Here is a 25,658-nt window from a genome sequence, read left to right as displayed (position 1 = left end):
AGGGAGATAAAATATGAACTGCCAGAAGGTGAAGATGAATTCTGTGGTTCTGAGTATGAATTAAGGTATCTTATAAGTATGTGTGTGTGTGCATGTGTGTATCCTAAAAGCAATGTACTCCAGTAGCAATGAGTACATTCAATGCCCAAATCTTGTTTCGGAGTAGCATTTCCCACTAAACTGAACAAGGACTCCATGATAAAATGACTAATCCAGGTCTCAAGCAGGGAATTTACAAGGTGAGCCTGGAACTTCTTATTGTACAAAAAAATAAGAATGTGCCCAGATACCAATGTGAATGCCAGTTCCTTTGGCAAAGGCCAAAGAAACTGGCTTGAACCTGACTAATCAAATTTAAGATAATTTAATCATCAAAAGAATAATGGTGGGGCGCCTGGGTGGCTCAGTGTGTTAAAGCATCTACCTTCGGCTCGGGTCATGATCTCAGGGTCCTGGGATCGAGCCCCACATGAGGCTCTCTGCTCAGCCGGTAGCCTGCTTCCCTTCCTTTCTCTGCCTGCCTCTCTGCCTACTTGTGATCTCTGTCTGTCAAATAAATAAATAAATCTTTAAAAAAAAAAAAAAAAAAGAAAGAAAGAATAATCGTGGGGCACCTGGCTGGCTCAGTCAATGGAGCATGAAACTCTTGATCTCAGGATCATGAGTTCAAGTCCTATACAGGGTGTGGAGCCTAATTCAAAAAAAAAAAAGAAAAGAAGAAGAAGAAGGAGCACCTGTGTGGCTCAGTTGGTTAAGCATCAGCCTTCAGCTCAGGTCATGATCCCAGGGGGATTGAGCCCTGCATTGGGTTCCTTGCTCCATAGGGAGCCTGCTTCTTCCTCTCCCTCTGCCTGCCACTCCCTCTACTTGTGCTTTCTCTCTGTGATAAATAAGTAAATAAATAAATCTTTTTTAAAAAGAAGAATGGCAATAGATTTACAGCCGGTAATTTTTTTTTTTTTAAAGAATCCTTGGGTACATAGTGACACTAAAATAAAAGAAAAGAGGAGGAATAGCTCTTCTTCGGAGAAGATAGCCAGCAAACATGCAGGATTGAGAGAACTGGAAAATCACTATCTGGCAACCACCAACACAATGACTGATTGAGGTAAGGATGATCCATGGCTACTAAAAACCAAGGATAGGGGAAAAAAAAAACTGTTGAAAGTATTACCCCCACAGATTAACTATTAATTTCAAAAGGGAAAAGATAACATTAGGATGTAGAAATCTGGCTAACCTAAGTGGCTGATCTTAACATTACCAATAATGGGACAAACTGCCATTATATTCTTCCCGAAGTGGTGACATGGAAAGTTTACAATATCTCCTACTTAATAGTCATGAAAAAAAAAAAATTTAACCTGAAATTGTGGAGAAACAATCAGACAAATTCATTTTGTGAGGCATTATACAAAACAAAATGGCGTGGACTCTTCAAAATTGTCAGTCTTGAAAGACAAAAAAAAACAAAAAAGGAAGGAGGAAAAAGTAAAGATGAGAATTGCTCTAGATAAATGAAAATAGACACAACTAAGAAAATTCATAATCTCTGATTGGAAGTATTTTTTTAAAAGATTTATTTGAGAGAGAGTGCAAGAAGGGAATAGCGGGGAGCAGAAGGAGAGGGACAAGCAAGCAGACCCTACACTGAACACAGAGCCCAATGTGGGGCTCAATCCCAGGACCCTGAGATCATGACCTGAACAGAAATCAAGAGTCAGATGCTTAACTGACTGAGACACCCAGGAGCCCAAATTGTAAGTATTTTTAAAGTGCTTTTTAAGCTATAAGGGACATTACTGATAAACATCTGAGCAAATTCATATTTTTTAATATGGCCTATACATCAGATAGTATAGTCAATCACTGTTAAATTACTTGGGTGTGCACATAGCATTATAGCCAAGTAGGTGAATGTCCTGGTTCATAAGCGATATATAAGGAAGAATTTAGGAGTTAAGTGTTAGGATGACTCCACCTTAGTTCCCAGTGGTTCAGCAAGAAAAAGAAAGCATGCCATGTGTGTGTATTTAGAGAGCAAAAGCAAGTGAGATATAATGTTAACAACTACTGAATCTAAGTTAAAGATATACAGGTATTTGTTATACTATTCTTTCAGTTTTTTAATAGGCTTGAAACTTTGTTTAAGATTTTTTTTTTTTTAAAGAATGATGTCCTAATAAGAGGAGGGAAGTTTGGACATAGACACAGAAGAAAGAGAGAGATCACAAGTGGGCAGAGGGGCAGGCAGAGAGAGAGAGGGGAGGAAGCAGGCTCCCTGCTGAGCAGAGAGCCCGATGCGGGACTCGATCCCAGAACCCTGAGATCATGACCTGAGCCGAAGGCAGCGGCTTAACCCACTGAGCCACCCAGGCGCCCCAAGATTTTTTTTTTTTTGAGAGAAAGAGAATGTGCACACAAGTTGAGGGGGAGGGACAGAAGGAGACGCAGGCTCCCCACAGAGCAGGGAGCTCAGGGCAGGACTCAATCGCAGGATACTGGGTTCATGACCTAAACATTTAGACGTTTCACTGACTGAGCCACCGAGGGGCCCTAGGTTTGAAACTTTCAAAAGAAAAAACTAGTGTGGAAATTAAATTGACTTTCAAGCTGCTGATCAGATTTTATTGTCTAACTACTTTTTTATCCTATCCATAAGCACTAAAAGCAAGTGTGAAGTTCAGAAAAGGTTGGCTAAAAATAAAAGTAGTAATACTAACAAATAATACGTAATTATAAACCAACCCACCACCAGTTTCCTATTACAGCTGTAGACTAAACACAATCTCTGATGAAAATGCTTAAAAGAGGACATGTATTAACTCATGACAATTATGAATCAGCAAAGCTATCTTACATAATATTTACTCTAAATTCAAATATGACTAACCAAGCAAATTTTTTCTCCAATTGAGATCTTTTAGTTAAGGATTTCTATAATTAAAACGTCATCACAGACATACAATTTCAGGCCACATATCTATAACAATAATAAACACAAACTCTGTACCAGGAATTTTGTTAACCTATGCACATGTATCATCTCATTTAATCCTTACAGCAACTCTATAATGTATATACTATTATCATCTTCATTTTATAGATTAAGGGCAAAAAAGGCTTGGAAAGACTAAATAACTTCTACAAGGTCATACTTCTAATAAATAGCAAAACACACCTTGAATCTAGGCAGTCTGACTCCAGAGGCCATGCTCTCTGCTCTACACATTCTTCTGCTTACTATGAAACATATAATTTAAAAAATAAACTGAGTGCATTAATTCAATATCTATCAAAATTTACACAAAGGAGACATTTCAAGGAAAAACCAAGAGTACTTCTTTCAACCTAGATGTCCATCAACAGATGAATGGATCAAGAAGATGTGGTATATATACACAATAGAATACTATGCAGCCATCAAAAGAAACGAAATCTTGCCATTTGCGACAACGTGGATGGAACTAGAGCATATCATGCTTAGTGAAATAAGTCAAGCGGAGAAAGACAACTATCATATGATCTCCCTGATATGAGGAAATGGTGATTGAACATGGGAGTTTAAGGGGGTAGGAGAAGAATAAATGAAACAAGATGGGATTGGGAGGGAGACAAACCATAAGTGACTCTTAATCACAAAACAAACTGAGGGTTGCTGGGGGGAGGGCGGTTGGGAGAAGGGGGTGGGATTATGGACATTGGGGAGGGTATGTGCTTTGGTGAGTGCTGTGAAGTGTGTAAACCGGGCGATTCACAGACCTGTACCCCTGGGGATAAAAATATATTATATGTTGGGGCGCCTGGGTGGCTCAGTGGGTTAAAGCCTCTGCCTTCAGCTCAGGTCATGATCTCAGGGTCCTGAGATTGAGCCCCGCATCGGGCTCTCTGCTCAGCAGGGAGCCTGCCTCCCCCTCTCTCTCTGCCTGCCTCTCTGCCTACTTGTGATTTCTGTCTGTCAAATAAATAAATTTTTAAAAAACCCTTTAAAAATATATATATATATATTATATGTTTATAAGAAATAAAAAATTTAAAAAATTTTTTAAAAAGTACTTCTTTCTTCCCTAATACACATTTAAATTTACAAAAACACTAACTGAATGAAGTTAGAATTTAACCAGATGCCCAATTTATTGCCCATAATCCCATGTGAAAATAAAGATCATATACTTATTCATATGTATGACTGAATATGTTACATATAAATTCAAAACAAATACCAACATATTTCCAAATTCTTTCATCTAGAACGTTATCCCTGCTCACTCAAGGGAAAAAAAGGCAGGGGAGGGACCCTGGGTGGTTCATATGGTTAAGTGTTTGCCTTTGGCTCAGGTCATGATCTCTAGATCCTATAATGGAGCCCCTGTCAGGCTCCCAGCTCAGCAGGGAGTCTGCTTCTTCCTCTCCCTCTTCCTCTCTGTGCTCTCTCTCACTCTCTCTCTCTCAAATGAAAATAAATAAAATCTTTAAAAAAAAAAAAAACCTGAAAAAAATGTATTTCAGGTACAACATTCCTCAAGTATGCTTAATTCAAACAATGACATAAAAGGAAAAAAAAAAAAAAAAAACAAGAAATCAGCCTTAAAAATTGATGCCACCATAAAAAAAAATTAACAAACAAACCATCTCCCCCAAACCTGGTCATCTTACAGTGTTCTCTCAGTGCACTATACTACTATCCATCCAGTTACATAAGCCAAAAAGCTAGCAGTGGCACCACCTTCCTCTCCCTCATTCCTCACATCCAGTCTATCACCCACTTCCACCTCCTAAATATCTCTAATCCACCCACTTTATTTTCATCACCATCTTGCCCAAGATACCATCTTTCATCTGGCCTCTCCCTATCCACACTGCTATCCCTCTTATAAATAGTTTTTCCTCTGTAGAACATCAAGTTCTTTCTTATAGCACTTAAAATAACCAGAACTTTAAATTTCTTTGAACATTTGATTTATGTCTGCCTCTCCAATTATATAATATGTTCTATGAGGGTAGAAACTGTATTTACCCACCATTTCATCATTGTGACCTAGGAGAGTGCCCAGTTAATAAGTAAATGCTAAATGACTGAATTCATGTCAAAGACTGCAAGTTTATTTATAAACAGAAAAAAAAATTGGTTATCAGTTCCACCAACCATAAGGAGTACTTTATTTCATCATTTCTAGATCATACATTTACATTTTAACTCTGAAATAAATACATCTTATAGTTGATGATCTTTGTTAAATTGGCAATATTTTTTTCTTTCATAGTGGTTCACAAAACAAAGATGCATCTTGGAATTTTTTTTTAAATCTCATTATTTGATGAAATAAGAAATCAGCCTTGAAAATTGATGCCACCATTAAAAAAAAAATTAACAAACCAACCATGTCCCCCAAACCTGGTCATCTTACAGTGTTCTCTCAGTGCACTGTACTACTATACATCCAGTTACATAAGCCAAAAAGCTAGCAGTGGCACCACCTTCCTCTCCCTCATTCCTCACATCCGGTCTATCACTCAGTTCAAACCTGGTAATCTAGCCTCCCTTTCTCCTTTGGCCACCGTTTACTCCCAACATTCAATAATTAACAGAACCTAGTAGTTCTTTCACCAAGAGCTATCAAATCCATTCCTTTCTCCCAGTCCCACTATAATACTAGATCTATCTAATTCCTCATTGCTTCATATCTGAACTCTTGTCATAGCTTCATTCATTTAAATATTTGTTTCAAATTCAACCAACACTGAGCACTTGTGTGTACAAGGAACTGATGATACAAGCAGTCCAGTTACCTGTCCCTCCCTTTCTTTTCTTGTCCCCAAAATTCATAATTTTCTTCTTTTTATGCCTCAAACTAGAATCACTTTCCTCCCAGTTTCCACCTACCAAACCTAGTCACTACTTTAGTTCTAGATTTAATCTCATCTTCTTCATTAAATCTTTCCTAGTTAATTTCTCTTTTCAACTTTAACATTCCAAAACACATAAAAAATAATACAGCATATTGGTTGTACTTGCTGCTTCTTGAAGGTAAGGTTTACATCCCATACATTCTGCTATACTGTAAGCTTCCCAAGAGCAGAGACTTTTGTCTCTTTTTTTTACTGTTATATCTCCAGCAAGGAATAACATTTATCATGTACCAAATAACAGCTACTTCAAAAAATACTTATTGAATTAATGTTCCCTATAGATTCCAGGGTAAAGAACACATCTTTGCAGCTGTGGTATAGTGGGAAGAGTCAAAATGAACTGGATGACTTAAACTGTTTGAGCTTCAGTTTCTTGATCTGCTAAATGTAAATAATGCTCACCATCTCACTGAGTTGTTATAATGATTAAACGCAATAAGGCTTTCACAGCATCTAGTACAAAGCTGAGGACAAGAGGATGCTCTCAATAAATATTCTGATGATTTTTCTTACAATAGTTAAGTAGCAAGACATATTCAATAATTGCTTACAAAATGAATAAAGTCTCGGGAAAAATATAATAAGTTTGTGTAATATCTAGCCTATCATTTATCCTGTCAAGAATTCTATGAGTGAATTAAATCTGAATTATATATTTAGCTCCAAATCATAAGCATGACTGAAACCATTTCTGACTAATTAGGAATAAGTCCAATTTGACAGGATACAGGTATTAATATTTATATTTTACTGGGGCACCTGGGTGGCTCAGTGGGTTAACCCCCTGCCTTCAACCAGGTCATGGTCTCAGGGTCCTGGGATTGAGTCCCGCATCAGGCGCCCTGCTCGGTGGAAATCCTGCTTCCCCCTCTCTCTCTGCCTGCCTCTCTGCCTACTTGTGATCTCTCTCTCTGTCAAAAAATGAATAAAATATTTTTAAAAAATTATATTTTATTGACATGTATAGATTATATTTGATGCTTACGGAAGAATGAAGTTTTACTATTAGGATTTCCATAGAGCAATAATCAGAATAAAAGAGAAACTGCAAACTTATTTGAGTCACACAGTCCCCATAAAGCCAGGAAGTAAAAAAATTTCTGTCTACAAAATATTAGTGAATAGTAAACAATGTAGTTTACCAGATTTATCAAAATATATAACAATACACCATAGGGGCGCCTGGGTGGCTCAGTCAGTTAAGTGTCTCCCTTCGGCCCAGGTCGTGACCCAGTGGGTCCTGGGATTGATCACAATGCCTGCTTTTCCCTTCTCCTCTCTGCTTGTGCTCTCTCTCTTGCTATCTCTCTCTTTCTCTCGCTCTCAAATAAATAAAATCTTTTTAAAAAATACACAATTACAACAAATAAAATTTTCAACATATTTGCATTCCATTTTACAGAAAAAGAGCATTAGTTAAACGGTTTTCAAACTTTTTTATACTACATTATATAATTCCTTATATTTGCTACTTTTTAACTTTAAATCGTCCCCAAAATTTTACAGAGAATGAACTGATAAGTCAATATAGCATGAGATTATTGTACCAATTAGAAACTCTTCCTTGTTCAGGAAAGAAGCTTTATTAATTTGTAAATTGGAACATACATAGACTTTCCTTTCAAAGCTTTTCCAATCCCTCTGGGTACTCTCAATGACTCATAATCTAATTACAAATCACAAGCAAGCAATAAGGAAAGAGAATTCCCTTGAGTCTATCTGCTCTTGACTGACACAAAATCATTGCAAATTCCACAGGGGACACGTGATCCGACTACGAACAGAGTGGGGAATATCCCACCTAAGTAACTCAGATACAAAGAACTGTAGGACAAGGTATTCTCCTCTAACTATAAGCTAGCAGCCAATCCCTTGTGGGAAAATAATCAACACAAAACAAAAATGCAAGCCAAAGAAATCTTAAGAAATATAAACTCTCTAAGCAGAAGCATGCCGAGTTGACCATTGACGTCTCTCAGATTCACCAGTCATCCTAAGAATGTATTCGAACTTCAACCTATAACGCCCTTAGATGTGGATGGAGGTGGAAGCGTTGAGGATGAGTGAGAACCCAGTAAAGTGAGTGAACGTTAGTGTCTGGACGGAAAGACATTAAGACACTCAGGCGACTGTGTTAAGGTCCGCAGCAGTAACAAAGGCCAAAAAGGAGGAAAGGTTTTAGGAATGAGAAGATTGACATCTTGAGAATCTAGTTCTTTTGTTTTGATTTTCTTTTTTTTTTCTTTTTTTTTTTTTCCTTTTAAACGGGAAAAAGTTAAACGGCTGCGAAAGCTTAGGGGACAAGAGGTCGTATCTCGAACACCAAGAAAAGCCACAAGGAGAGGGGAACAGCTGCCCACAGGAAGGCTTACGGTTTGTTAGCCTTTGGAGCCTAGGAAGAACGTAGGGTCAGAAGACAAATTACCCTAGAAGGTAGATGAGGGAGGTGCCAAAATTCTCAAGAGAGAGCCGAAACGGTTGGCAACAGGATCTTCAGAGAGGGCAGGGTCCCCCCAAAATCCGGTCATTTGGGGACCAGAAACACTAAGTCCCAACCTTCTCCTGACTCCGCCAGGCTCAAAGCGCCCCTCACCGAAACAGAACTGGAAAAGTGTAAAAAATGTGCAGGAGCCACCAACCCGGGAAGTGTTCCAGCTCTAGCAGAAGCCGCCCCCAAAGCAGCCAGTACACACGCAAACGCTCCGACCTCAGCGCCGCTGCCACAGGGACCCGAGCTCCCCGGCCACCGTAGTAAGAGGAAAGGCCTCCCCTTCGAACCGAGTAGGTCAGCCACTTCCGGGGCACGAAAGCCTTCTGATTTGTTGTAGCAATATCTGCAGCCAACAGACCCATGCTCCACCTCATTCTTTTTCCCCACTCTTCGCCACGCCAGCCCTTCGGCCACCAATATGGCAAGCGCAGAGCCAAGAGAAAGCATCAACCTGTAACTGGTGACTCTGACGGACAATTCACAGTATGCCTTCTTTGAGCTCCCACTGGACAAGTGGACTTCAACTCCCAGAGTGCTACGCAACACCATGCCCCCCCCTCCTTTGCGCAGGAACTACAAGACCCAGTATGCACTGCGCCCCCTTCTCGCTCCTCTCGATCCCTACAGAGCCGAGGGGTGCTTTCAGAGGAGTCACTAAATTCCTTGGACTAATGTCGACCCACTTTGATAAAAATGCCGCTATTCCTTATTGTCTTGTTGTGAAGGTTCCCTAAGCCGAGCTGTAGTTGAGACTGTAGGTAAATACTTACAAAATATTAAGGAACGTGTGCACTTTTTATATTCCCGTTATTTTCAAGGATTGAAAACCAGGACAGTATAAAGGCTTTTTATGAAATGGAAGTTTTTATCCACATTCATAAGGGGTATAATAATAAATTATTGCAAAGTGTAATCCTAGATCGTTTTGCAGTACTGAAAGATTGTGTTGGAGCAAGGACTACCAGACATGATCCTGAACTGCATAAGAAATTAAAGTAAGAGCTGGAAGTGAAAAATTAATCTGTACTGTCGGACTGTGCACCCACATGGCAAAGAAAATCGTTCAGAATGCCGAGTTGAAAGTTCAATGTTAAGCTTTAAAATGTTTTCCACTTCTTTAACGTGCTAATAGTTTGGATTATTTTCATTATTCTTACAAAAACAGGTAATTGGAACTATTTATTTTCTATTATGTGGTAAGGCAACCAATAACCAATCACACAAAGAATATAGCAAGATCATAAATGTAACATTTATTAGAGTGAACAAAACAAAATAATTTTTCTTGCCTCATTAAATAGCCTGTGATTCCATATTTTAAAATACAGAACTTTGTTTTGATTTCTTAGGACAGATACCATGAATCAAACAAGCTGTCTGGGTTCCTTTTTGTTAGTTTCATTAAGATTTACACTAGCAGGACGCCTGGGTGGCTCAGTCGTTAAGCATCTGCCTTCTGCTCAGGTCTTGATTCCAGGGTCCTGGAATGGAGCCCCACAGTGGGCTCCCTGCTCGGTTGGAAACCTGTGTCTCCCTCACCCCTGGCTGTGTTCCCTCTGTAGCTATTTCTCTCTGTCAAATAAATAAATAAGATCTTTAATAAAAAATATTTACATTACCAAGAATTAATATATTTTATTTTTGATATTGTGCACTAGTAGCCCATGGAAAACAATGCTTGAATTCTTAAATTATATAGTAATTCCACAAAATAAAATTGAAATATATCATAAACATTGGTTTTCTATGGATTTACAGCTAAACAGATTTTAATTGGTTAGAAAAACGAAGTAGAATACTTTCCATTTTTACAACCTCACATAGAAGTCACAGAGGGGGGACGCCTGGGTGGCTCAGTTGGTTAAGCAGCTGCCTTCGGCTCAGGTCATGATCCCAGCATCCTGGGATCGAGTCCCGCATCGGGCTCCTTGCTCTGCAGAGAGCCTGCTTCTCCCTCTCCCTCTGACTCTGCCTTCCACTCTGTCTGCCTGTGCTTGCTCTCGCTCTCTCTCTGACAAATAAATAAATAAAATCTTAAAAAAAAAAAAAAAAAAAAAAAAAGAAGTCACAGAGGGAAACTGTATTCTGTAACACTGACAAAGCATGCACTACCATACAAACTGCTTTCCAACTACAGTGTGCTAAATTATGCAGCACTAGCGAGTAAATATTTAAAATCTATGATCACAGAAAACAAGCTGCTGCTTTCCATACTCATGCAGCAACAATATGAATACAGTGAGAGAAACCTTTCCATTGGAATGGTTAGAGGTAATGATAAACTATAATTAGATTATCTGTTATTCATAAGTGTTTGCAGTAAATAAATACATAATTGCATCCACTTATTAAAGATGTTATTAAGGAAGCTTTTAAAATATGCTAAATAATTGATATACATATTCTAAAGTAGTTTCAATGATCAATTGTGTAAATGAAAGTGGAAGAGAGTTAAAAGAGTACATAATTTATGTAACAGACTTTTTAGGTTTTGAAAGGAGATTCTTGGCAGCTGCAATACTCCGCAATATTCTCTCCTCATTTTTAAGTGTGTCTTTGACTTTCCAATTCAGCCAACTGCCAAGCACAAGAGAGTTAAAACTGGACAAGATACTCATTTTAGTTCAACACATACACAATTAGTGCTTCTAGGGACAAAGCACTTTGCTTAGGCACTACCATCTATTTCTGAAGCACAGATAGCTTTGATAGTTGGGAAAGATTTAAAAGGATGATGGAAAGAAGATAAGAGAGCTTTATTAGAATGGAAAACAGAAAGTAAAATATGTGTAACACCGCCTACTAACAATCATTTATGCATTTGGTTAATTGGATTTGGTTAATTGGAACCCTATACTAGCTAATATAACTTCTAAGAGGAGAGAACCACATCTTAAATATGTGTGTCCCTCTCAGCTCTCACACAGCACTTTGCTCAGAGTAACTCCCTCTCCATAAGTGTTTGTGGGAGTTCAGAGTGATGTCTGAGGCCCTGAAACTCCCTTCTTATTCATACTATGTAGTTTTAACATAAGCTATTATATGTGTTTATATATTTGACAGAGAGAGAGAGCACAAGCAGGGGAAGCAGCAGGCAGAGAGAGAGGGAAAAGCAGGCTCCCTGTTGAGCAAAAAGCTGGATGTGGGACTCAATCCCAGGACCCTGGAATCACGACCTGAGCCAAAAGCAGAATCTTAAGGACTGAGCCACTCAGATGCCCCTATTTTAAGGAAATCTTAAAACCTTTCCTCCCTTCCACGTGACCTTATTTCTATCACCTCTCCTGCATATTCTATCTCTTTCTATTTCTCCACTGCCCTCTGTATCTCAACCTAGCTAGCTACAGAATCCTCATAATTTTGAAAGCGAGTTCAGTGGATTCAGCTTCTCTCCTAAATGCAATATTATTCCCTCCTCCTTTTCATTACATAGCCACATTCAGCAAGTGCAGCAAGGTAAACCTTAGTCTTGAAATGCCGCACATGATCTAGTTACAACCTATGTCTACCAAATACCCAGCACTGTGCTAAATCCTGGAAATATGAAGAGACTTCAGATAAGAAAATTATGGTCCCACAATACAATGTAATAAACATTATGATAGAGGTATGGACAAGGTATTAAGAGAATAAGGCATGTCACTTATTCTCAAATTGAGAGACCTTGGAGTAGAAAGTCCTGAGATAACTTAAATGACAAAAATAATTAATCATCTACAGAAGAGGGCAGCTGAACCAATGGAGAATAACTCATAAATTCATTACAGTTGGAACATGAGAGTGAAAGAGTGGTACAAGGGGCGCCTGGGTGGCTCAGTGTGTTAAGCCGCTGTCTTCGGCTCAGGTCATGATCTCAGGGTCCTGGGATCAAGTCCCGCATCGGGCTCTCTGCTCAGCAGGGAGCCAGCTTCCCTTCCTCTCTCTCTGCCTGCCTCTCTGCCTACTTGTGATCTCTCTCTGTCAAATAAATAAATAAAATCTTTAAAAAAAAAAAAAAAAAAGAAAGAAAGAGTGGTACGATACAAGGCAGGAAAGACAGACTGGGGCTATTTCCTGAAGGGGTCTTGTGTACTATGTTAAGAATATTGGACTTGAACCTGGTTATATAGGGAACCATTTAGGGAATGGTATAATTTGATTGCATTTTAGCCTGCAGTGGTATGGAGAATGTCTTGGGCTGAAAAGAACAGTTAAGATACTCTTTTCAGGGGTTCCTGGGTGGCTCAGTGGGTTGAGCGGCTGCTTTCGGCTCAGGTATTGATCCCAGCGTCCTGGGATTGAGTCCCACATCGGGCTCCTTGCTTGGCAGGGAGAGCCTGCTTCTCCCTCTGCCTCTGCCTACCACTCTGTCTGCTTGTGCTTGCTCTTGTTCTCGCTCCTCTCTCTCTCTCTGACAAATAAATAAAGAAAATCTTAAAACAAAAACAAAAAAAGAACAGGAGGTGAGGGGAGCGGCTCAGTTGAGTAAGCATCTGCCTTAGACTGATCCCAGGTTCCTGGGATAGAGCCCCAGTTGCCACAGACTCCCTGCTCAGCTGCTCAGCAAGGAGTCTTCTCCCTCTCCCTCTGCTCCTCCCTTATCCCCTCCCTCCACGGCCCCCCCCCCGCCCTCCATCCCTGCTCCTCCTGCTCTCTTTCTCGAAAATAAATAAATAAAATCTTAAAAAAAAAAAAAACAGGAAGTGAATTCTGTGAGGAGAATCATGCTGTAGCTAATTAGAGCATGAGAGAAGAAATGGAAAGACTTCTAAGGGAGAAAAGTAGTAAGAGGATTGGGTCAGGGGAAAGCGAAGCACAGGTGAGAACAGAAAAAGAAAGATGATGACCAAGGATGAGAGGAATATGAGGTATATTCACCAGGCTCGAGGTTTCAAAGCAGAAATTCGACATAAATCTGAGGTTGACCCTAATAGTGTGTAGCTTTCAGGACTCTTGGCCACAGAAAGTGCAACTGACTGGCTTCCACTCACATCCTTGTTTTATGATGGAATCCACATCCTCCTTACAGCCCAGAGCTTCTGGGCAGGGATATTCCTCCCCCAAACCCTACAAGGCATAAAGTATGATTTTCCTAAAGTTTAGACTCTAATCAAACATTTATTTGGGTTTAGGCATGAACATGTGGCACAATTCCAGACAATGAGATGTGAGGGAAAACTTGCCAGGGAGCTTCTGGAAAAGGTTTTTGCTAACAAAAAGCAGTTCATGCTCGGCACCCTAGTCATCGCAGCATTATTCACAGTAGCTAAAGCTGGAAGCAGCCCAAGTGTTCATCAACAGGTGAATGAATAAGCAAAATGTATATAGACGCACAATGTAATCTTATTCAGCCCTTTAAAAAGTAAGAAATTGTGATATATGAGACAACATGAATGAACCCTGAGGACTGAAATAATCCAGTCACAAAAAGACACACACTGTGTGGTTTCACTTATGTGAGCTACCCAGAGTAGTCATATTCAGAGACAGAAGTAGAATGGTGGTTGTCAGGGGCTGGGGGAGTGGGGAATGAAGAGTTATTATTTAATGGTTATAGAGTTTCAGGTTTGTAAGATGAAATGAGTTCTAAAGACAGATGGTAGTGATGGCTGCACCACAGTGTGAATGTACTTAATACTACTGAACTGTGTACTTAAAATGGTTAAAATAGTAAATTTTATGTTATGTATATTTTACTACAATAAAAAAAAAATGGAGGGGAAAAAAAGCATTGCATGCCAAGATTATTTAATGGCAAAAGAATAGTCTCTTCAACAAATAGTGGTGGGACAACTGGATTTCCACATGCAAAAGAATAAATCTGAATCCCTAATCATATGATATATCCATACCATATTTAAAAATAAACTCAAAATAGGCCAAAGATCTAAATAGAAAAGTTAAAATAATAAAACATACAGTAAAAAACATACAGGTTTATTTTCATAACCCGGATTCAGCCATAGCTTCTTAAATGTGACACCAAAGCACAAAGAAGAAAAGAAATAGATAAGTTGGACTTCATCAAACTTCACAAACTTTTATGCATCAGAGGACACCATGAAAATGGTGAAAAGACAATCCACAGGATAGAAAAAATATTTGCAAATCATATATCTAACAAAGGTTTAGTATCCAGAATATACAAAGAACTAACAGATCAGAAACAGATAAAAACCCAATTAAAAGATGAGCAAAGGGAGTGCCTGGGAGGTTCAGTCGTTAAGCGTCTGCCTTCAGTTCAGGTCATGATCCCAGAGTCCTGGGATCCAGCCCTGCATTGAGCCCTACAGTCCTGCTCAGCAGGAAGCCTGCTTCTCCCTCTCCCACTCCCCCTGTTTGTGTTCCCTCTCTCACTGTGTCTCTCTCTGTCAAATAAATAAATAAAATCTTTAAAAAAACACAAACAAACAAGCACTTATACTCTTCCTTCCACCAAACACTGCTCTCCAGGGAAGAATAGCAATTTAATACTGTTCATAAACATTACTTGTGTTAGTCTAAGTCTTAGTCTGACTCAATTTCAGGTTCTTCTGAATCTAAATATAGTTTCTCTCTCTCTCTCTCTCTCTCTCACTCTCTTGCTGTTGATAGAAAATTATTAACTATTTTGGGTTTTAGGAGACAGGAGAAAGGAGAAAGAGTCTGATACTGGCAACTTGTCACTTGAACCAAAAGCCAGATCTCAAACTTTGAATTGGGCTAAGATTCAAATGTTTATCAACAGTTCATAACATGGAAATGTGTTTTATGTTTTAATGACAAGTGAAAAAAGCTGAATAAAAAATTATGTGTGTAAAATAATCACAACTCTTTTAAACAAATGAAAAACTACACTTAGAAGAAAAGATATCAAGATATACAGATTAAAATATCAATAGCAGTTGCATTTAGATGATGAAATTTTGAATAATTTTTTTCTTACAGCTTTCTACACTTCACAAATGATTTACAACCTGTATTTTTTTTAAAAGGTTTATTTATTTATTTGACAGAGGTATAGCACAATTAAGCAGAGTGGCAGGCAGAGGGAGAGAGAGAAGCAGGCTCTCCGCTGAGCAGGGAGCCCAATGCGGGACTCCATCCCAGGACCCCAGAATCATGACCCAAGCCGAAAGCAACAGCCTAACAAACTGAGCCACCCAGGTGCCCTACAACCTGTATTTTATTTTATAAATATAAAGGTGTTACTCATTTAAGAATAATAATAAATTTGTATTAATATTAAACCTTGATATCACAAAAGCTGTAGTTTTTGAACTTATAAAAACCTTAGATTGATGTATCTTAAAGTAAAAAGCAGCCAGAAGAGAACTCCTTTTGATATTTATTCTTTTTTACTTCTCCACAGAAACACAAAAGCTGGAAAGGATCGTGTTTATTAAGTCCCAGTACTTAGTTTTGTTTATTAAGTTTGCAAATTTGTACCACTAAATGACAAATGCCATTTTCAAAATAAATTTACTCGAGTTTTGAAAATGTTTGGTCTTTGAGGCAAGGCTAAAAACTCAGTTGGCCAGGTGCCTATGTGAGCATGACATTGTCTTGCCCTAGAAAAGCTTGAAATCTTTTGAGGGAGACAAGAATATATACAATAAATTATAAAGCAAGGCCGAATGTGAATAGGACTTAATAAAGACAAAGTCTTATTGGGGCATAGAATAAGAATAAATCCTCAAAATAAATTCCATATCAGGGTAGAAGATAATTTGCGCTGGGCTAAACATAGATATGCATGTGTGAATATACATATACATGCACTTTTGTATCTATGTGTATACATGCATGTACATGTTTATGTAAATATATATTCCTTTTAAAAAATATTTTATTTATTTCTTTGACAAAGAGGGAGAGAGAGCACAAGCAGGAGGAAATGCAGAGCGAAAGAGAGAAGCAGACTCCCCACTGAGCAAAGAGCCAGATATGGGGCTCAAGTCCAGGACCCTGGGATCATGATCTGAGCCAAAAGCAGACGTTTAATCAACTGAGCCACACAGGCACCCCTCTACATATATATTCTGATTTATAAAATAACCTAGATCTTTGAAGAGCCTATATGGCCCGGTCAGTTAATCATCTGACTCTTGGTTTGGGCTCAGGTCATGATCATGAGGTCATGATATTGAGGCCCTCATCGAGCTCTACACTCAGCATGGAGTCTGCTTGAGATTCTTTGCCTCTCCCTCTCCCTCTGCTTGTGTGCATAGATGTGTACTCTCTCTCTCTAAAATAGATAAATGAAATCTCAAATAAAATAATCTAAGTCTTTGATTAAAAAAATTCAAAGGGTACCTGGGTGGCTCAGTGGGTTAAAGCCCCTGCTTTCGGCTCAGGTCATGATCTCAGGGTCCTGGGATCGAGCCCCGCATCAGGCTGTCTGCTCGGCAGGGAGCCTGCTTCCTCCCCTCTCTCTGCCTGCCTCTGCCTACTTGTGATCTCTGTCTGTCAAATAAATAGATAAAATCTTAAAAAAAAAAATCAAATACTAAGGAAACATACTACAATGAAGATAGTGACCTCTAGGAATTTGATGTATAATCTTAGCTTTTTATGACTATATTAACATAAAATATTATTACAAACATTTGGTAATATACTGAATAAGTATAGATTGCCTACATTGTGTTAGGCACTATTTTAGGGGCTTGGGTTATATCAGTGAACAAACACAATGGTTCTTCTTCTCAAGGAGCTTACATTTTAGTTGGTTAAGACAGAACAAACAAAAAATAAAATAGGGACACCTGACTGGCTCAGTCAGAAGAACATGTGATTCTTGATCTCAAGGTTATGAGTTTCAGCCCCACATTGTAGAGTGTAGAGATTACTAACAAAAATAAATAAACTTTCAAAAATGAAAAAATAAGTAAATTATGTAGAATGTTAGATGGTGGTGAGTTTTTGGAGATGAAGAGAGGAAGAAAAACAGAGGATAGGAGAAAAGTTCAAGAGTCCTCAGGGATGGATTATCATTTTAAATATGGCACTGGAGGTAGTCCTTGTTTAGAAGGTGACATGTGAATGAAAATTTAAGGAAGTAAGAGAGGAAGGCAAGCAGATAGGAGGGAAGAGTATTTAAATGGAGGGAACAGGCAGTACAAAAGCCCTAAGGTGGAAATATGCCTTTACCTGTGCCCTTCTCTAGTCAGAAATATCTTTAAGTATTTAGAAGCTGACAAGCTCACTGTGGCAGATACTTCTCCCACATTCTAATTTTCACTTAAAATCTCAAATTTTACTGTCAGCAGAAAATATTGTGTAGTTTTTATTGAAGTAACATAGTCTCATTCTGTCAAATGCCAAAGTCTGAATAAACATATTTTGCCAGTTACTTTTTCATGTTAAAATGGTTTTTCAAGAAAAAACTATCCAGTTTAGCTGGCAACTCAAACAATCACAGACTTCTGCCTCCAGAAGTGTGAGACAAGAGATTTTTGTTATTTAAACTGCTAAATTGTGGTGCTTTATTATGGCAGTCCTAGCAAGCTAATACAGCATACAATAATTTATAAGTTATGTATATTTTTTATTACTAAATCAAATATTCTCAACTCATCAACAGGATGCACAAACATGTCCAAGGATAGTAATTAAATTCAATCATCTTTGATATTTGGATGATATTCAGTTATATAAAACCATAAATTTAAACAAAATTTTCAGTTTATTATTATAAAAGTATTTTTTGGCAAGGTAGGAAGATAGAACATTACGGTTTTAGCTTGTACATTTAGGGTTTTTTTGTTTTTGTTTGTTTGTCTTACATTTAGAACTTCAATCCATTTGAGTTCCTTTTGGTATATAATAGGAGGTAAAGCTTCATTCTTTTGCTTGTGGATTTCCAGTTGTCCTAGTGCCATTTGTTGAAAAGACTATTCCTACACTTGAAATTAATAATACAGACTATGTTAACTAAATTGAATTTAAATAAAGAATTTTTTAAAGAAGGAAAGAAAAGACTATTCCTTCACCACTAAATTGTGTTGGCATTCCTGTTGAGAATCCATTGGCCCATAAATATGTTAAGTGTATTTCTGGACTCATAATTCTATTCCTTTTTTAAAACTTTTTTAAAAAGATTTAATTTATTTATTTGTCAGAGAGCGAGAGAGAGCACACGCCTATGAATGAGACAATCAGAAAGGGCTATAGGCAGAGGGAGAAGCAGGCTCCCCGAGGAGCAGGGAGCCCGATGCCGATGCCATCTGGCTGCCAGGCTCCACCCCAGGATCCTGGGATTGTGACCTGAGTCAAAGGCAGATGGTTAATGACAGAGTCACCCAGGAGCCCCTGAAGACCTCACTTTTGAGTAATCTCTGCACCCAGCGTGGGGCTCAACCCTACATGCTCCACTGGCTGAGCCAGCCAGGCACCGCTATATTCTTTTGAAATATATGTCTATCCTTACGCTGGTACCATATTTTCTTTCATTACTGTAACATTGTGGTAAGTTTCAAAATTGGGAAATGTGAGTCTTCCAATTTTATTCTTTTTCAAAATTGTTTTTGCTATTGCCAGTTGCTTACAAAATTTCTTTAAGAATTTTAGGATCGTCTTGTCAATTTCTGCAAAAAGTCAGCTAAATTTTTTTTTAAAGACTGTATTTATTTATTTATTTGTCAGAGAGAGAGAGAAGGCACAAGCACGCAGAGTGGCAGGGGGAGGCAGAGAGAAAAGCAGTCTCCCCGCCAAACAAGGAGCCTGGTGTGGGACTCAATCCCAGGATTCTGGGATCATGACTTGAGCTGAAGACAGCAGCTTAACTGACTGAGCCACCCAGGCATTCCTCAGCTAAAAATTTTATAGAATTGTGTCTGTAGCACAATTTCAGGAGTCTCTCTATAAGCATAAGAATGCTGATTACATAATATGAACTCAATATTTTTTTGTATCTGGTAACAGTTAAGAGTATGGACTGAGCAGCCAAATTACTTGAGTTCTATTCCAAGTGCTGACGCTTATTGGCTGTTTGACTTATGGGCCAGATATCCACCCATCTTCTTTGTACTCAGTCTTCTCATCTACAAAATGAGGATAATAATAACACCTACTTTATAAGATTGTTGCGAAGATTATAAAAATTAATATAAGGGAAGTCCATGGACCAGTGCTAGCCATTATTGTCTGTTCTTATTATACTCACTATACTAAACATCATCTACCTTGTCATCATCATTCTTCATTTAATAGCCAAGTTGGCTAAATTTCAAAGAATAACTTCTAAGCATGGGTATCTGTATTTCAGGTTATAACTATTATGTTACAGATATCCTCCTTCATACAAAATACAGCATGAAAGTTGGTCAGATTAAATTTATCCAAGAAAGTGTATCATACATAAACTTAGAAGTATCTTCGGCCTAAAAACCTAATGAATTAAACACTTTTCAATGAGCTGCCAGTAGATGGCTCTCTTAATTTGCTGTTTTATTTTCACTTCAGCTTTGTGCTTTTTCCCAGTCAAGTTACAACCATCAAAAAATCCCAGTAACGGGGTAGAAATGGTTCCCCAGAAATTATCTAATTCATTTGTCTATTTTCTAGAAGGACTTAAAATACACAGCTGTAGTCATCTGCAGAAGTACCTCTTTAGAGGACAGTTGTTGGGGGTTGTTGTTGGTGGTTTTATTTTTTTTTTTAATATTTATTTTTATTTATTTGAGAAAGAGGGGGTGTGCAGAAAGAAGAACGTCTCAGGCAGACTCCATGCTAAACTCAAAGAGCATCACAGGGCTCAGTCTCACAACCCTGAGATCAGGACCTGAGCTTAAACCAAGAGTCTGATGTCCAACAAACTGCATCACCCAGGTGCCTCTGTTGTTGTTTAATGAATAAAACCTCAAGGAACACTTTGGGTAATGTTTTAATCAGAGACAAGAATTTTGGTTATTTTTACATGTCATGATACATGGATGAACCTAATTTGTTTTTTAAATTTTTCTTGGAAAATGAGCTTCTAATTTTTCTTTTTATCTCATTTTTAAAAAATAACAGTCAAGTAATGACTTATAAAAATCCATCTTTTTTAGGGATACCTGGGTGTCTCAGCCTCTTAAGTATCTGCCTTTGGCTCAGGTCATGATCCCAGGGTCCTGGGATCAAGTCCTGCATTGGGCTACTTGTTCAGTGGGACACTTGCTTCTCCCTCTGCCTGCCACTCCCCCTGCTTGTGTGCTGTCATGCTTTCTCTCTCTGACAAATAAATAAATAAAATATTTTTTAAAAGCCAACTTTTCTATAATATATTGTTGTTTAAGATCTTTCCATCGCTATGACATTTTACCTTTCTTTTATTATACTGTGATTTATTAGAATTTATTTTGTTATTAGTTCCTTGAGTGTTTGGGAAATAAAGCTATATTTTATTCTATAAGGTATCTGTATATATGACAGATATAAACAGATACTCACCAGTTAGACCTTATAACATATAGTGTTTATAGCTCTACTCACTGTCTCTGCAAAGTTTTAGAACTTATTTCTTCAGATGATGTCTCTAAACTCCTAAATATACCTGTGCTCTACAGTTCTGTCGCATCCTGGGCAAGTCCAGGGGGAAGCCCGGTCTCTTCATTACTTTCACAAAGACCCACTTACACAGAAGCACTTATTGAAGAGCTGTAGAATCTCAAGGAAAAGTCACAGGGCAAGGCTCTTGGTCTTTAATTAGAACAGTCTTGATTTTACTTCATATTTCCTCCTCTTTACTTCTCTCCATTTCTTCCTCTATAACCAGAATTTAAAAATAAATTCAACCCTGTTATTCATAGAATAGATCGGCCAAGTGTCAGACCTTCTCAAGTTCCTCAGACTCTTCGACTGACTCCATGGGTAGCTCTAAAGCTGAGATGGCCCTTCAGAAATGTCTTGAATCAAGGCAAGAGGCCAGGATTTGGAACCCTTCATTGATCAGTCTGGACATAAGTTGCTCCCAGAGAGGAAGCATAAAGAGATGGAATGAGGTGCTCCCTTTGTGTAAGAGCAATTCCCAGAGAGAGAGACTCAGCTTTGAGCCATCAGCAGCCAACACTGCCAAAGCCAGGGGAAAATCAGTGCTTCCATCTTAAAGGTGGCATCTGGACAGTGCACCACAGCGATCTATCTCAGAGTCCATCTTCAGAAAAAGAAAATGAAGCTTAAACAGCAGGACATAAAACCAGAAAGAAATAGAGAAGTCCAACAATATTATTTGAGTAGCTCAGCTTAGCTCTCTCTCTGGAATTCCTAATTACAAAAGTCAATATATTCCATTTTCTGCTTAGGCCATCTGATATTGGGGTTCTGTCATTTGCAACTGAAAGACCCTGACTAATAATACCATATGTTTAAAGAAAGCAATAATCATTAATTTCTTCTTCCAGCACTTTCCACAATGTTATAATTTATTTATTTACACATCTATCTTTCTAATTAGACTGTAAATTCCTTATAGGATCACATTTTATTCATTCATCTCTAGCATCTATAGCAGTGCATACATAAAGGAGATAGTGAATAAATATTTATTGAATTAATGAGTAACAAAACACCAAAATGATAGACAATGCACAAGCATAGACATGGATGAGTTCACAGAGCTCATTAAGAAAAGTGTAGTCAATGTTTATTTGAGGGGCATTTTGCTGGCTCAGAAGAATGTGCAAGTCCTGGGGTGCCTGGGTGGCTCCATCATTAAGTGTCTGCCTGCGGCTCAGGTCATGGTCCTGGGGACCTGGGATCAGGCCTCACATCGGACTCCCTGCTCAGTGCAAAGCCTGCTTCTCCCTCTATCACTCCCCCTGCTATTTTCTCTCTGTGTGTCAAATAAATAAAATCTTTTTTAAAAAGAAGAAGAAGAACGTGCAACTCTTGATCTCAGGGTTGTGAGTTCAAGCCCCTTGCTGGGTGTAGAGATTACTGAGAAAAAGAAATAAGCTTGGTTTGACACCTGGGTGGCTCAACCAATTGAGTGTCTGACTCTTGATCTCAGCTAAGTGCTTGACCTCACAGTTGTGAGTTTAAGCCCCACATTGGACTCTGCACTGGGTGTGGAGCCTACTCATAAATAAATAAACAAACAAACAAGAAAATTTTTAAAAAGTTTACTGGAAAGGCACAATATTTGGCCTCTCTGATTTCACATTTCTTCTCTCAACTCAGTCTAAATTGGAATTTAGCCCTAAATACTCAGATTCTTTAATATCAGGTAGCTTTAGGTTGATGTTTAAATTAGGTTTGGTCAAATACTCATTTCTTCTTAAAATACACTTTCTTGCCTTCTCTCTGCTCCACATTCATTCTCGGTCTATGGATTTGTTCACCATGTATTTGGTCCCAGGCCCTGCACTAGACTCTGGGAATATACCAATGATAGAATGATAGTATGATAGAAAACCCTCCATCTAGGAAGTGTATATTCTTTAAAAGGAAGGCAAAAAATTTTTTTTAAAGATTTTATTTATTTATTTGACAGAAAGAAATCACAAGTAGATGGAGAGGCAGGCAGAGAGAGAGAAAGAGAGGGAAGCAGGCTCCCTGCCGAGCAGAGAGCCCGACGCGGGACTCGATCCCAGGACCCTGAGATCATGACCTGAGCCGAAAGCAGTGGCTTAACCCACTGAGCCACCCAGGCGCCCCAAGGAAGGCAAATTTTAAACAATTACAAATGTATTTGTATTACATAAGGTAGTAACAGGAGTGTTTAACAGGGGAGGATAACCAAAATTGTGAAATTAGGGAAAGTGTCTCTAAGAAAATGACATTCTTTTTTTTTTTTTTTAATGACTTTTCTACAGAGATTCAAAGGAAAAATGTGTTAGCTCCCAGAGGCCCCAACAAATATTTCACTGAGTCTCATTGGCCTAAGGTAATCAGTATGATCAGAGGAAATAGATGAATTCACTAATTCAGTAAGTGAATCAATAATTTTATTAATTCAATAGAAATTCACTAAATAGTTAAGCTCACAAGAATCCACTTCTGGAACTGAAGGTGAAATTAATCTCTCCAAAATTATATGGTTCAGAGCAAGAGAGAAGAATTTTTCCCAAAAGGAGATTTTTGGGTGTAGCTGCAGAGAAGTGGAAATGGCTGCTGGGCAGTAAGCACAAGCATCCCATCATAGGCAGCAAGACATGATTCAGAAAGCCCGCTAGAAGACCTTTGCAGTAATCCAAGCGATAGATGACTTAAATAAGAAGAGGCCAAAGAGGGTTGAGAGAATGAATAGGACTTGATAATTAATTGGCTGAGAGAATAATAAGCTGAGAGACTATTCAAAGATGACTCCAAGTTTTTTCTTGCCCAACTTTGACACAGTTAGCCTAGAAGTCTTAAGAATTTCCTGGGTGGGTACATGAATGAGGAAAGATTTCCCTACCTTGTCATAAAGTTCTTTTTGGATGTTTTATAAACTACTCTTTAAAAAAAAAAAAAGATTTTTATTTATTTTTTTATTTGACAGAGAGAGAGAGACAGTGAGAAAGGGAACAGAAGCCGGGGGAGTGGGAAAGGGAGAAGCAGGCTTTCCCCCAAACAAGGGGCCCGATGCGGGGCTCAATGCGGACTCAATCCCAGGTCCATGGGATCATGACCTGAGCCGAAGCCAGACAATTTAATGACCGAGCCACCCAGGTGTCCCTCTAACTACCTTTGTAAATGTTTCCCTTTAGAAACCCTTTAGAGTTCTCTGTTGTTCTTCTGGACCCTCATATGCTTTTCTGTAGTGTATTGCTTTTCTGAACCATATTCACTAATCAAATGTTAAGTGTCCTACTAACTTAGATTCTCTATGCACTATACTAGACAAGCATCTGACTCTTTAATGCTACCCATTGGCAAATGTGTTGAAGTTGGACTTTTTTTTTAAGACTTTATTTATTTATTTGTCTGAGAGAGAGAGAGAGAGAGAGCACAAACAGGGGGAACGTCAGGCAGAGGGAGAAGCAGGCTCCCTACTGAACAAGGAGCCTGATGCAGGACTCAATCTCAGGACCCTGGGATCATGACCTGAGCCAAAGAGAGATGCTTAACTGACTGAGACACATTGGCATCCCAGATATTATTTTAAAGTAGTTTTTTGTAAATATCAAAAAATAGTATACCCACTGGGGCACCTGGGTGATTCAGTCAGTTAAGTGTCTGACTCTTGATTTTTGGCACAGATCATGATCTCAATCAGAGTTGTGGGATCAAACCCTGTGTCTGACTCATTGTTCAGCACAGAGTCGGCTTGAGATTCTCTCTCTTTCTCTCTCCTTCTTCCCCTCTCCCTACTCACACTCTCTATCTCTCTCTAAAACAAAACAAAACAAAAAATAATATACCCAGGATTGTAGACACAAATTGTGATGGCTGTTCACCTGCTCATTCCCCTGTGACTCTGTTTTGTAAGAGATTCCAGATCCCTGGTCACCAATGTAAGGCACATGCTCTAGACTGGGTCAGTTTAAGTTCCTTACTTCCCTAGCCAGAGTGATTTATCCAAGGGATGGGTTTATTATTCCTTCCTAGAGAGTTTTCATAATGAAGCTGAGAAAAAGAGGTTTACCTTTTTCTAAAACAACTAAGCTTGAAAGAATACAATTTCAAGTCTCTTTGCCTGTTAATCTTCATGAATTAGACATCTAAAGGAAAAATTAACACCAATGTGCAAAAAGAGACATAAAGATAAGGAAAGAGAGAAAGAAATAGAGATGGAGAGACAGAGATCTTAAAATCAGAGAGAATTTATATCCCTGGGCACTGCTCTCCATGGAGGCAGCTCAAATTCTGACCTTTCTGTAGCTTTGTCATGTGTTCTACTAGGGATCCCAAGTGCTGGCACATGACAGGAGCTCTAAAAATGTTGAGATAGAGACTTTCCTTTGGACAAATATGAAGTGACCCGGACCACATTCACACTTCCTTACAAAACAATTTTTTTAAAAAGACAAAATATAAGAAAAAGATGGTTTTTAGACACTGGACATCAGGCAATAAAAGACGGTATGATTTCAGGGCAGCTGGCTGGCTCAGTTGGTAGAGCACACAACTCTTGATCTTGGGTTATGAGTTCAAGCCCCATGTTGGGGGTAGAGATTGCTCTAAAAAAAGGGGGGGGGGATGCCTGGATTGCTCATTCAGTTGGGCATCCGACTTTTGATTTCCATTCAGGTCGTGGTCTCAGAGTTGTAAGATTGAGCCATGTCAGGCTCCATGCTCAACGAGGAGTCTGCTTCTCCCTCTACTCTCTCCCTCTTCTTTATCTCTCTCCAGAATAAATAAATAAATCTTAAAAAAAAAAAAAACCAGTATG

The 25,658-nt window shown here is 38.6% G+C and overlaps 1 protein-coding gene across 3 annotated transcripts in view; it reads right to left on the bottom strand.

Moving 5' to 3' along the window:
- The window catches only part of ATG4C (autophagy related 4C cysteine peptidase), a 77,663-nt gene extending 68,966 nt beyond the window's left edge, over positions 1 to 8,697 (bottom strand). The window contains exon 1 of one of the 3 annotated variants that reach the window (XM_059136144.1): positions 8,504 to 8,697. The gene's annotated coding sequence lies outside the window, so the exon portion shown is untranslated. The other 2 variants (XM_059136143.1, XM_059136145.1) reach the window with 2 other exon arrangements.
- Between the last annotated feature and the right edge of the window lie 16,961 nt (positions 8,698 to 25,658).

This window comes from Mustela lutreola, chromosome 10 (assembly GCF_030435805.1).
Source record: "Mustela lutreola isolate mMusLut2 chromosome 10, mMusLut2.pri, whole genome shotgun sequence".
Classification (NCBI taxonomy): Eukaryota; Metazoa; Chordata; class Mammalia; order Carnivora; family Mustelidae; genus Mustela; species Mustela lutreola.
This window is presented reverse-complemented; position numbering and strand designations above follow the sequence as displayed.